Below are 12,233 nucleotides of genomic sequence, written 5' to 3' on the forward strand. Positions count from 1 at the left end.
AGACCGTCCTGCATATCTGATATTTACATTATCGGATTCATAGCTGTAGCAAAATCATGGTTACAAAGTAGCAAGGAAAATCATTTTGTGTTTGGGAGTAACTGTATTAAAGGGTCACAGCATCAGGATAATTGACAGCCACTGCCCTTAAGGATTGTCCTATGCACGCCGAATGTTCGTCCACAACTCTCTGATACCTACTTCACTTCGCCACGTTGTTGGCCCATGTACAGAAATCACCACATGAACTGGGAAACCCCAGAGCCCAACTCAGATCTCAGTGCTAATTGGACTCGTGGAGATTCCCTGCAGCTGGTTTAGAAACTGCACCCAGGGAACCCTGCCCATCCTGGTAGATATTCACCCTAGTGCCAGCTGACAGCGGACAGACAAGGACCAGGACCATGTCCCTACAGCACAAAGCACAGTGGTTGCTAGGTAAGAAAGGGAGCGTCAGTCTCCCTCAGGAACAAGCCCCCAAAATGGTTGTCCAGGACCAAGTGGTCAGCATTAAAAACATACACACGAGTAACACTGAACAGATTCAACACATTGTGTTTATGCTTTTATTCATTTGTATTCATTGTGTTTTAGTTAAAAATAAATCAACTATTGTTGAGTGAAGGGAAAACATTTGTTCTCCACAGGTGGGAACACTGATCCATTGTTTCACATATGAAGAAGTAGAACCTTAGCAGAAACAGTCACAAACACAGCCTTTATTAGTTAGGGCTCTTGTCTTAGTTGGAAGGTTTTTGGAATATGGTCCCTCGCTAACGGCTCAGGCTGGCCTTGAACTTATGGTATCTTCCCGCCTCAGCCTCCAAAGTGTCATGATGATTTTTATCCATACTCAGACTGGGAACAAATAATGAAGGGACTGGAGAGATGGCTCAGGTGTTGAGAACACTTACTGCTCTTACGGAGGATGCAAGTTCAGTTCCCAGCACCCACATACGGATACCCTGTCTTGAAAAAAAAATAAATGAAGAAATAAATAAATAAACAAACTACCTCTTTGTCCTTGGATCTTTCCTCTTTCTTCTGCAGTACTGGAGATTGAACCTAGGACGTTGAGCATGCTAAGCAAGCCTCTCTGCCATTCAGCCGTACCCTTGGCACTCTGTCATCTACAATTTAATTTCTATTAAGAAGCGGTGCCATTCGGTGAGTTTGTGGTGTCCCATGTCTCCACCAATATGCTGCCTGGCATTCATCTTTACCAAGCCACACTTCAGTACTGCAGGACAGCATTCACATTTGTCAAAATATTTAGCACCAACCACCCGTTAAAGTGTCAGCACTCATCTAAGATAACCTCACGTCAAAACACACAGAAGGCACATGCCGGAGTGATCCAACCAGAGCACTTGTCTTCCAGGCTGTTCCTAAAATATGTGCGTGTGATCCTGAAGCAGGCAACTCGAAGCCCAGCTTGATCTTGGGTGGCAGGAGCCACCTCCTCTCTCCCAGTCCCCAGGGCCAACTCTAGGTTATCTTCATCACGTCCTTTTCAATCCCTTAATCTTTCTGAATGCTTTGTATCTGCAACCCCGCCATCTTGGAATGGAAGCCCAGTGCTTCTCGTCTATTAACTAGGCACCTGGGGCAAAGAAATGAAGTAAAACTGCAAAGGGCCGGCTTTATCGCTAGCATAGGCAACGTTCTCCAAAGAGGAGGGCAGAACTTCCTGCCGCTTCCTGGACAAATACAGAAGGGGCTGGAGAAATGGCTCAGTGGTTAAGAACACTTAACCGCTCTGACAGAGTACCCAGTTCAGTTCCCAGCACCCACCTTAGACTGCTCACAACTGCTTGTCCCTCCAGCTTTGGAGGATCCCATGCCCTCTCCTGACCTCATCAGGCAACTGCACTCACACACACACACAAGCCCACGTTACATACACATGGTTAAAAATAAAATTTTGAAAGAGAAAGGAAAGAGGTGGATGGGGCCATTATGCAATATGGCAAAGTCCAGTACAGTGGACTTTTGCTATTGTAAGTGGTTTTTCTATGTATATGTGTGTATGCCTTAGTGTGTTTATACGTACCATATGCATGCATATACCATCAAGGCCAGAGGGTATCAGATCCTCTGGGACTGGAGTTCCTGGTAGCTGTAAGCCACATGTTGTAGTGCTGGGATTTGATCCTGGGTCTTCTGCAAGAATAGTAACAATGCTCTCTCTGCTTCTTCTGTGATAGTTGATTAGTTCTCAAATGATATCAAAATATAATCCACTGAATACTTACTCTAATATTGGCAGTTAACACAGATTGCAATGGTCAGTGAGGATGCTGGGAACTAAGGAATGGGCCTATGTGTGCTAAGAGTACCCTACAATGGAGCATTCTGGTGGGGAATTTAATTTATTCATTAACATAATCCCAGAAACATCATTATTCCCATTGTATAAATAAAGACAGAAAGAATGTATTAAAAAACAAAAGGATGAATAATTTGCCTAAAGTCATAGGATTAATAGTAACTAATAAGAGGTTAAGTATAGGTATCATTCTAACACTGATGATTATACCAAATTCACATCCACAGAGTAAGAGAAATCTGATAATTGTTCTCTACCTAAATATAACTATTTAAATCTCATAGTTTACTATTCATTGTGAGTACTTAAATATACAAGGAAATGCAGTATGGAGAATATTTAAATAAACTAAAAAGTAACCAAAAGGAAAAACAACAATGACAACAACATTGCCAGTGCCCAGAGGTAAAGAACTCTTCAATAAGTCTGGAAAACATGGTACACTATTTTAAGACATTAACTACTCAGATGAACCAAATAATTGTTAAGAGGGCTGGAGAGGTGGCTCAGTGGTTAAGAGCACTGACTGCTCTCCCAGAGGTCCTGAGTTCAATTCCCAGCAACCACATGGTGGCTCACAACCATCTGTAATGGGATCCAATTCCCTCCTCTAGTGTGTCTAAAGACAGCAATAGTGTACTCACATGCATACGATAAATAAATCTTTAAAAGAAAATAGCAATTGTTACAAGCAACTTATCAAGCGTGTCAGGAAATGGAAGAAAAAGGAACATAAGAAAATAATTGCTTAGGACTTACAGGAAAGCTGCACTTAGAACCATGACCATCACTGGGTGCCAAAACCATTGTGAAAATACTGATGGGAACTTCTTGATGGGCAACCAGGCCAACAGCACCCAAACCTGATGCCCTCAGTGCCAAGAACACAGTGAGGACCACCTATGGAGGACACTGGCCAAAAATATCGACCCTGGGTCTGACCAAGCCGCAAAAGCAAGGGCCAGGGGAACCACATGTACCCCTGGGGAACAATTGCCAAACTCAAAAAGAGAGGCTTTTACAAGGCAAGCATCATAGTTCCTCAAGCAACTGGATGGCTCCTTCCTAAAGGGAAAGAATTAAAGATAAAAAGAGACCAACAGGGGCTGGAGAGATGGCTCAGCGGTTAAGAGCACCCGACTGCTCTTCCAGAGGTTATGAGTTCAATTCCCAGCAACCACATGGTGGCTCACAACCATCTGTAAAGAGATCCGATGCCCTCTTCTGGTGTATCTGAAGACAGCTACAGTGTGTACTTATATATAATAAATAAATAAATTAAAAAAAAAGAGAGACCAACAGATGTCCTGTGCCGATCCGATCCAATGGCTAAGTCAAGCCACAGATATTCTGAGAAAGTTGGGGAGTTGAAAAACTGAAGCGACGTTGAGCTGTGTTAAGAGTGAGTGCTGACTTTCTCGGTTATGATGGCAACATAGTAATTTCTTTTTTAAATCCTCCTTCCTCAAAAGTCCATGCTGAATTTTATAGATAGAATTACTCGCACATCTGAGATGCTTGAAGCTTTTGTTGTCTTTATGCTAAGGAGCCAATCCTGGCCTTCAATAGTATTCATTCTTAAATACTCCAGGAAAACGTCCCCAAATAACAGTACCGGCTGCTGCTCATCACAACCTGAGTTCCACTCCCAAGACTCACATGGTGGAAGGAGGGAACTGACACCTGAGTGTTTTCATCTGGACTCTACGTCTACTGTAATGCACACACACACACACACACACACACACACACACACACACACACACACACACAAATTAAAAATTCTAATAAATAAAAGCCAGGTTTGGAAGCACTCACCTTTAATCCCAGTACTTGGGAGAGGCAGAGGCAAGTGGATCTCTCTTGCTAATCCTAGGCCAGCCTGGTCTACCTTGTAAACTCCAGGCCATCCACAGGTACATAGCGAGACCGTATCTCAGTAAATAAATTAATAAAGCTTTTAAATATAAATAGAAAATGTCTACATAAAAAGGCAGCTGTAACCCAAGTGTGGGGGCGCACACCAATAGCCTCAGTACTTCAGTGGTAGAGGCGGGATAACCAGCCAGAACACTGCAGGGCTTTGAATACGCTTGGGCCATGGGAACTGGCACTGTTAGGAGGTATGGCCTTGTTAGAAATAGTCACCATGTCACTGTGGGGATAGGTTTTGAGGTCTCTTCCTAGACTCAAACTCTTCTCGGTGTGGGATGAGACCCTCCTTCTGGCTGCCTGCAGAAGGGAGTCTCCTTTTGGCTGCCTTCTGATTCAGATGTAAAATTCTCGTCTGCTCCTGAACCATGTCTGCCTACAGGCTCCCATGCTCCCTGCCATGATAGTGGACTGAACCTCTGAAATTATTAAGCCAGCCCCAATTAAATGTTGTCTTTTATAGGAGTTGCTTTGGTCATGGAGTCTCTTCATAGAGATGGAAACCCTACAACAATCGCTGTCAACGATAACATGTGCTAGGCTACATGAGTCTCAGTCTCAAAAAAAAAAAAAAAATCAAAATTAGGGCCAGCAAGATGGCTCATCAGGTAAAGGTAATCGCCACAAAAGCCTGGTGACTTGAGTTCAATACTCAGAACCCGTATGGAGGAAGGAAAGAACAAATTTCCAAACTTGCCCTCTGACCTCTACTATGCCAACAGTGACGCGCGCGTGCGCACACACACACACACACACACACTTATACACACGCACATACACAAACACACACACACATACATACATACATACATACATACAGAAATACATACATACATACAGAAATACAGAAATACAGAAATACAGAAATAAATATATAGAAACTTCTTGAAAATCAAACACACAGACGATGATGGTTATGCATATGTGTGGAAGTGGGACACAGCAACATAGCACTGGGAGCAGCCATCATCTGAGGAAGAAACAAAACTTAATAATCTTGCATTTGAGACACTCTCTTATGTGTTCTAAAACATAAATTATTCATAACAGGCATGGAATCCAGCCACCCGGGAGCATCAGGCATCATCAGAACTGATCATTAACTAATTGAGCAGCAGTAATTGATCACTACTCACTTCTTACACGAAGCTCCTTTGGTGTCTTGTTCTACTTACATTACAAATTGCTCTGGCATCGATAAAGCAGAAACCCCCAGCCATCTGTCCTGGCCTGTATTCTAGTGTGCCAGCTTTTCAAAGGATCAGGGCCTAAAGACTGACATTTGGGGTACCTGTGTTTTCCCCTTACCCCACCCTCTGCCTCATGTCTCATTTATTCTGATTTAAACTTTTTATATTTCTAGACCCCCAAGACTCTCCTTAGAAAAACTGCAGGGAACTTTCATCGGTGGGAACGGCAAAGCCACTCTCTGTTTGTTTTCCTAGTGTCTTGAACAGAAACTAAGACCACCTTCAAAGGCCTACATCTAAATGCGGCTTGTCTCACCGACCTAGACACTAGGGATCACTTTGTGTCCCTACAGCCTACTTGTACTCAGCAAAGGACAGAGGAGCCTGCAGTCGCTGCTCGCTGACTTGAAGGAGATATTACCCTTTATCCAACTTAAATTTTGAACACCTAAAGTACATGAAAACATACACCATCTACTTATATATTTAAAAAAATAGATAGAACTGAAGCAACATAATGGTGGTTATACAATACCCGTCCTTTAACAATATTTTTGTCTGAAATTTTTCTTTTCAATCCCAAATGGAAAATGAAGCAAGCCTGCATAACAAACACAAGGGCTGGAATGTTATTCTCTGTGTGAAATTTTACAGCAACAATTATTTTTAGTAACATCTGGGCCAAATGTTCTCGCTGGACTTGGTTTGTTCTGAAATTGGATACTATGCAATACCAGGATGAAACACACAAAAACCGCAGTCCTAGTCTGCAAATACCTCTAGAATTAGAATTAATATACTATCATACTTGTCAACTAAGTTTCAGTGAGGACAGAATGTGGAACACTTATGGTCTTTCTCTGAGCAAAGTAAAATAGTTCGTCACTAATAAAAGGTGGGAAATCTATGTTTCAAGTCCGCTTGTTCTCTGTCGGGGATGGTTTGATGTTTCCCTAGTTCACAGTTCTAGTATGGAGGGTTTAACGTCCCATTTGTTATGGAAAGCCAATATGTCAAGCCCCAAAGGGAAAAGCACCAACTACAGCATCAGCGCTCCAGCACCAAGTGGGGACGGACACTGGTGTCCAATTTCTACAGCCTACTTTTCTCCTTAGCACTTGAGTCCCGTAGTTACACTTACACACACACACACACACACACACACACACACACACACACACACACACGGCTAGACTTGAAATCAAGGTTCTCCTTCCTCTCTCATGTCCCAGACCTAATGCCAAGAGTACTTTTTGCAGTATGTTTGTTTGTTAGCTGTTTTGTTTTGTTTTGTTTTGTTTTAAGACACAGTTTCTCTGTGTAGTGCTGGCTGTCCTGGAACTTACTATTTAAACCAAGCTGGCCTCGACTCTGGGATCCCCCTGCCTATGCCTCCCAAGGGCTGGGATTAAATGTGTGCACCACCATGCCCGGCTCCAAGAGTCTTTAAAACAAGACCCCAACAAAGTGAGCAATGGACTTCAAAAACAGACTTGGTAAAAAAAAATAAAACACAAGCAGTATGGTTCAAATCACTCAAGTTTTATAGTCTATTTTAACATGGGGAGGACTCCTACGCTGGAGTCTCGGTGGTGCTGGCTTTGCAAACAACCAACATCCTGGCCCAAATACTCTGGGAAAAGGATAACATTTGGTCCTTCTCTCCAGAGGCTTAGAGACGCCAAGGGCAAGTGGGCAAGAAAGTACTGGAGCTCAGGGACACGGGCAAAATGTGAAGAAGGGACATATAATAAGTACTACATTGCACTTCTCTAGATCTACAGAAATAAGTATTTGATCAACATGTTACATTATTTCGAGCACTCCTTGATCACTATATAAATTATAAATTGGGTTTAAGCAGTTCCCTTGTTGGTCTATGAGCTTAGTGACAAGTAGAGGAAGCCACGCCCATGATGCTTCCATGAACGACGGCTCAGTCTGATACACATGGTGTAAGTTGATTGACTAGAATGTAGGAAGAGGGAATCTAAATAATGTCAACACGTTCAGTACCGGGTCTCCAAGGATGGAATTTTCTTTCCAGCGGAGGACAGTGGCTATTTCTCTAAGTCATATGCACGGAAATGTTTTTCCACACAGTCATCTCAAAGGCTGTGCTGTATCTACATTCTCAAAAGGTTCCTATGCCTGCTTCTCCATACTCAAGACAAAGGGGCAAAAAGTAGGCTGAAGACTTATGTGACACCTAAAGTTCAAAACACAGTTGACAGTTTTACAGGGAAGGTCTCCACTTAAACAATTTAGACAGTTGGGTGGACATGAAATTTAAGAAACTGTAAAAAAAGCAAAGCCAGAATTAATCTTTTTTTTTTAAAGAAAGAGAAGAAAAGTCAACTGTAAGTCGCGCTGATCCCAGATGTTAATCTCAGGTTTCGGGTTGAATCTGGGGAAGTCACGGCACAGGGAACAGGAGCATCAGGCTCTCACGTGGGATGCTGAGACAATGGGCTGGTCCATAACTTCAGTCTACTTCAGACCCTTGGATGGATGGGCTCAGAGCCCAGGGAGCTGTAATAACCCCGAAAAGCTTTTGGCTCTGGCTGTGAACACATTAGCATGAACTTAAAGCTGTTTCTTTGTTAGTAACAAGAGATATTTGCTTGCACTTTCTGCCTAAATGGATCGGATAAAGAACCTAAGACCTCCAACAATGGAACTCGCAACTGGTACGGCTGCTAGTCACAGCTTTGGGCCCCAAATGAACTTTCTGGGGGAGGCGAGGGTGGATTTCCCCTTAGCTATCCCTCCTTGAAATAAGTGGTCTTCTTCTGGGATATCTCTGTCCACACTGTGGGACTCGTGCGTTCTCTTCCCCGGCTCCCCTCTGCTGTAATCCAAGGCTTGCTATATGTTATCATTTGGTCCTTAACGATGTCACCATTTAGAAATGTCACACATCCAGCCCTTTGTTTCTGAGCTAGAGCGTGCAGACTGTTTAGAACAGTGTGCCAATTATTCTTGTTAGGACTACTCAAAGCCAGGAGAATGAAATTTCTCCCAACATATCGCTTAGCTTAATGTCTAGAACGGAAAGGAGTCCCTCACCGAAGCAGTAAAAGTTGGTATTTACACAACAAACAGATCATCAGAGGACCTCTGTATTGAAATTGAGGTTCCTAAAAAGGGTAATTGAATAACGTGTAACTTAATTTTGCTTTTTGTTGTTTTATGTGCACATAGATGGATTACATGTGACACTGATTCATATTTATACTGATTGCACGTCAATAAATGAATTTCACTCTGGCTAAAATTAGACTGCATATTTAACAGATGGGCAGTCTAATAGCATCATGGAACAACATTTAATTGGATTACTTTTTTTTCCCCCTGAGAGCCAGAGTCTCACTATGTAGCGCTGGCTGGCCAGGAACTGACTTCGTAGAGCAGGCTGTCCTCAAATTCACAAAGATCAGCCTGTAAAGGCCTGTGCCTCCACACATGGCCAGTTGGTTTACCTTTAAAATATCAGTAGAGATGAGCACCTGGCTCAGTGGTAGAGTTCCCCAGAGCATACACAAGCCCCTGGGTTCAATCCCCAGCATCCAAGTGAATCAGAGAAACATAAACGGCACACAAAGCAGGCATTGCAACACTGTATGCATTTGTTTCCTTAGTCAATCAACAAGTACGTTTTCAACCCCGTTTATGCCTAGCATGAGTTTAAAAAGAGAAAAATTAGTCTGAAACTTCATAGTAAATTAAACATCATTTAAACAGTTTTAAATAGTCATCTTGACAGACCTGTATTAAACAAAGAATGCTGTACAACTCAGGAAGCTATCCAGATGGGAGGCCTTGAATGTTGGTGGGTGTGGCATTTGCAGTAACTGAGCAAAGGTATATTAGCTCCTTAATAAATAAGGGCAGTCATAATCCCACAGAGACAGGATCAGAAAACCCTAAGGACAGGTCCTTATAATCTCACCACCAGACCAGGAGAGACACCTAAGGAAAAGCAGAGTCCCGTTTTCTTTCTTCTTTCTTCTCTTCTTCTTGTTTTCCTTTTTGTTGGTCCGGTTGGTTTTTGGTTTTATTAGACAGGTTTCTCTTTGTGATCGTCCTGGCTGTCCTGCACTCACTTTGTAGATGAACTCACAGATATCTGCTGCTTCCCCAGAACTGGGATTAAAGGTGTGCATTACTATGCCTGGCCACCTGATTTTCTTTATAGCACTTTTGTGATCCTTTCTAAGACATTTGGGAAGAAAGATGAATCTATGATGATTTTACTATCCCAGTAATAGGATACTTCAGTAAACTGGAAAATAATCTAAAATAGAAAAACCACTTGTTTTTAGGGACACACTCTCCCCTTGGGCTGAGGTTATACAGAAGCTGCCCTAAGCTGGAGTCACGTGTTCTGGGTGCCAAACCTCTTCTTCAGTTCACTAGTCAATCTTCCTCCCTATAAATAGGGAGCTGAACGCTCGTCCAGTCCAAGTGCCTTCCCTGAAAAGTAGAGTGTAGTGTCCCTGGCCCCTCCCTCTCAATTATACTCTGATGAATTTCATAAGTAAGATAGCTGTTAACCAAACCTTATGGGGACTGGAAAAATTGGTAACTTTCTCCCATTTTTTACATATTAATATAATTTTTTTTAAATTTTGAGACAGGCTCTCACTAAGTAACCCTGGCTGGTCTGAAATTTACTGGGAAGATCAAGCTGGCTTCAGACTCACAGTTGAGTGGGCTGCCCTTGCCTCCCAAATCCTGAGATCGAAGCTATGCACTCTCATACCACACCCAGCTAACAATTCTTAAAGAGATCTGAATATCTAAAACGCCCATAAGTGAGCTTCAACCCTGAGAAACCAGTAGTGTTGTCAAAGAAGAGCTCCTCAGCCTCACATATAGGGCATTAACGTGTTCAAGTGTGGGCATCATGTTATCAGGTCCCCCACATTTGGAGAGGCTGTCTTGGCATGGGATCAAAAAAGAGGAGGGTTGTTCCATGCAGCCTGAGGAGGCAGGAAAAGCTGGCTTAGAAGACCTCCCCCAAAAGCAGTCTTCATATTGGGCTCCCCTAAGTGAAGTGGTTCACAAGGACCAGACCTTTCCAGAGTGAGTCCACCATCCCTCCATTGCTTGGAAGCAGGGAAAATCTTCCTTTTAGTCTTGATTTGTTTCACACGGCTTATACCTGTAGCACACAGGATGGAGAAAAGGAATCCTAGCCCTGTTTCTGCGTTAGCTTATGCAATTCAGGGGGGACGAAATGGGAAGTGAGGAATCCATGTTCACAGCTCGATGGGTGGGGCAATCTCCTGCCTGTTGTTTGGTGTTCCGTGACTTAAACCATGGATTGAGAAAAGCCGTAGAGGAGAACAGACCACATCTAAGCAGACCTTTGCTTCCATTCCAACATTTTTCCCACCCTAAAAGTTTCTTCGATGCCTAAATACTTCTGGAATCAGTCTTTGGCCCCAAAGCCTCAATGTCTATTGCTTATCACAGGTTATCTCATTATTTTTCTAAAAGGGGGAGGGGGCACCATTGCTTAAAAACAGGGCATAATTATGGGCGTAGTGTCTTTCAAGTCAATATCACACACCTGGACCTAAAACTCTATAGAGAGTTCACAGGGAAGATAAAATAAACAAATCTGTTCTCCTAAATCTCCCTACCATTGCCTTCCAAGCACACATATTTATTTCCAGCCTCCCAAAGAGGCAGGGTATAATACGTGGGGAGGAACAGTAAGATGGCATTCCATCTCTGTTCTTGTGCTCCAAAAAGGCCACACCTAAGATGCGGGAGAGCTGAGGCTCACGCCTGAGGCATGAGTGGAGCTCTGCACTCCTGTCATCCTTAAAACAAAACAGCAAAACAGCGGTGCTTAGAAATCTTCTCACTCTGCTGCACCTTGGTTGGGCTTTGGACGCAGAACAGATAATTCGCTTGCTGGGAAAAAGAGTGAGAACTCCATCATTTTTCCTCCGCTGTCTATGTTCTGCCAGCTGACGGTACCTAGTGCAAAATTTAACCATTACAGGGGGTGGGGGGCAATCTATCGCTTCACCCTGCTTCTCCTCTTATCACCTACTCCGCCCCAGAGCAGGGAAGGGTGGTCCTTTGGCACAGACACAATCTGAATCTGAAGAAGCAGTGATGTTGAGCGAAGGAGTTCCCACCCTCTCTGCGCCCCTCGCTTGCCACAGAGAAAACAAGTCCACACTGGGTTAGAGAATCTGAAATCAATTCACTTTAATGGGGTCTTAAAGAAAAATCTGCCTGCGACTACCAAAAGAAAAAGAAAAAAGAAACCCGAAACTGCACATCAGAAAAACACATCACATGAAGAACAAACCGAAATCGGGGCTGGGGACCCTCTGAACGTCGGACGCTGCTTTTTGACCTCCCGATGTAAAGCCATGCTGCCCAACCCAGATCCCCAGAGCGATTTACAAAGGGCTTCCAACATCCCCCTCTTCCACACCAACACTTCCTCCCCGCTTCCCAAACGCTCGGAACAAAGACCTTCTTGAAGCACTTACTGGAGCAGCAGCTTCTCTCTGCGATTGCCTGTGACCACGCAGCAGGAGGGGCCCGGAGCAGGGCGATTCCGAGTCCCCAGCTTCCCTGCCTGCTGATGTGTATGAGACAGCAGCCCAGGGACCGACTTTCCCATCACAGCCTCAGACTGTAATCCATGTGCTTCCCGCGGGCCAGTCCCAGCTGCCTACAGAGCACCACATGATCTGCTCTGACATCAGATCAACCCGAGACAGCCCAGCCCATCCGCCAGCCCCTTCCAC

The 12,233-nt window shown here is 43.7% G+C and overlaps 1 protein-coding gene across 19 annotated transcripts in view; it reads right to left on the reverse strand.

The window, feature by feature from the left end:
- The window catches only part of Ank2 (ankyrin 2), a 575,390-nt gene that overhangs the window by 472,014 nt on the left and 91,143 nt on the right, over nt 1-12,233 (reverse strand). For 11 of the 19 annotated variants that reach the window (XM_087627860.1, XM_087627857.1, XM_087627854.1 and 8 more), the window contains exon 1: nt 11,973-12,127. The gene's annotated coding sequence lies outside the window, so the exon portion shown is untranslated. 19 annotated transcript variants of the gene reach the window in all.

This window comes from Rattus norvegicus, chromosome 2, assembly GCF_021556685.1.
Source record: "Rattus norvegicus strain SHRSP/BbbUtx chromosome 2, alternate assembly SHRSP_T2T, whole genome shotgun sequence".
NCBI lineage: Eukaryota > Metazoa > Chordata > Mammalia > Rodentia > Muridae > Rattus > Rattus norvegicus.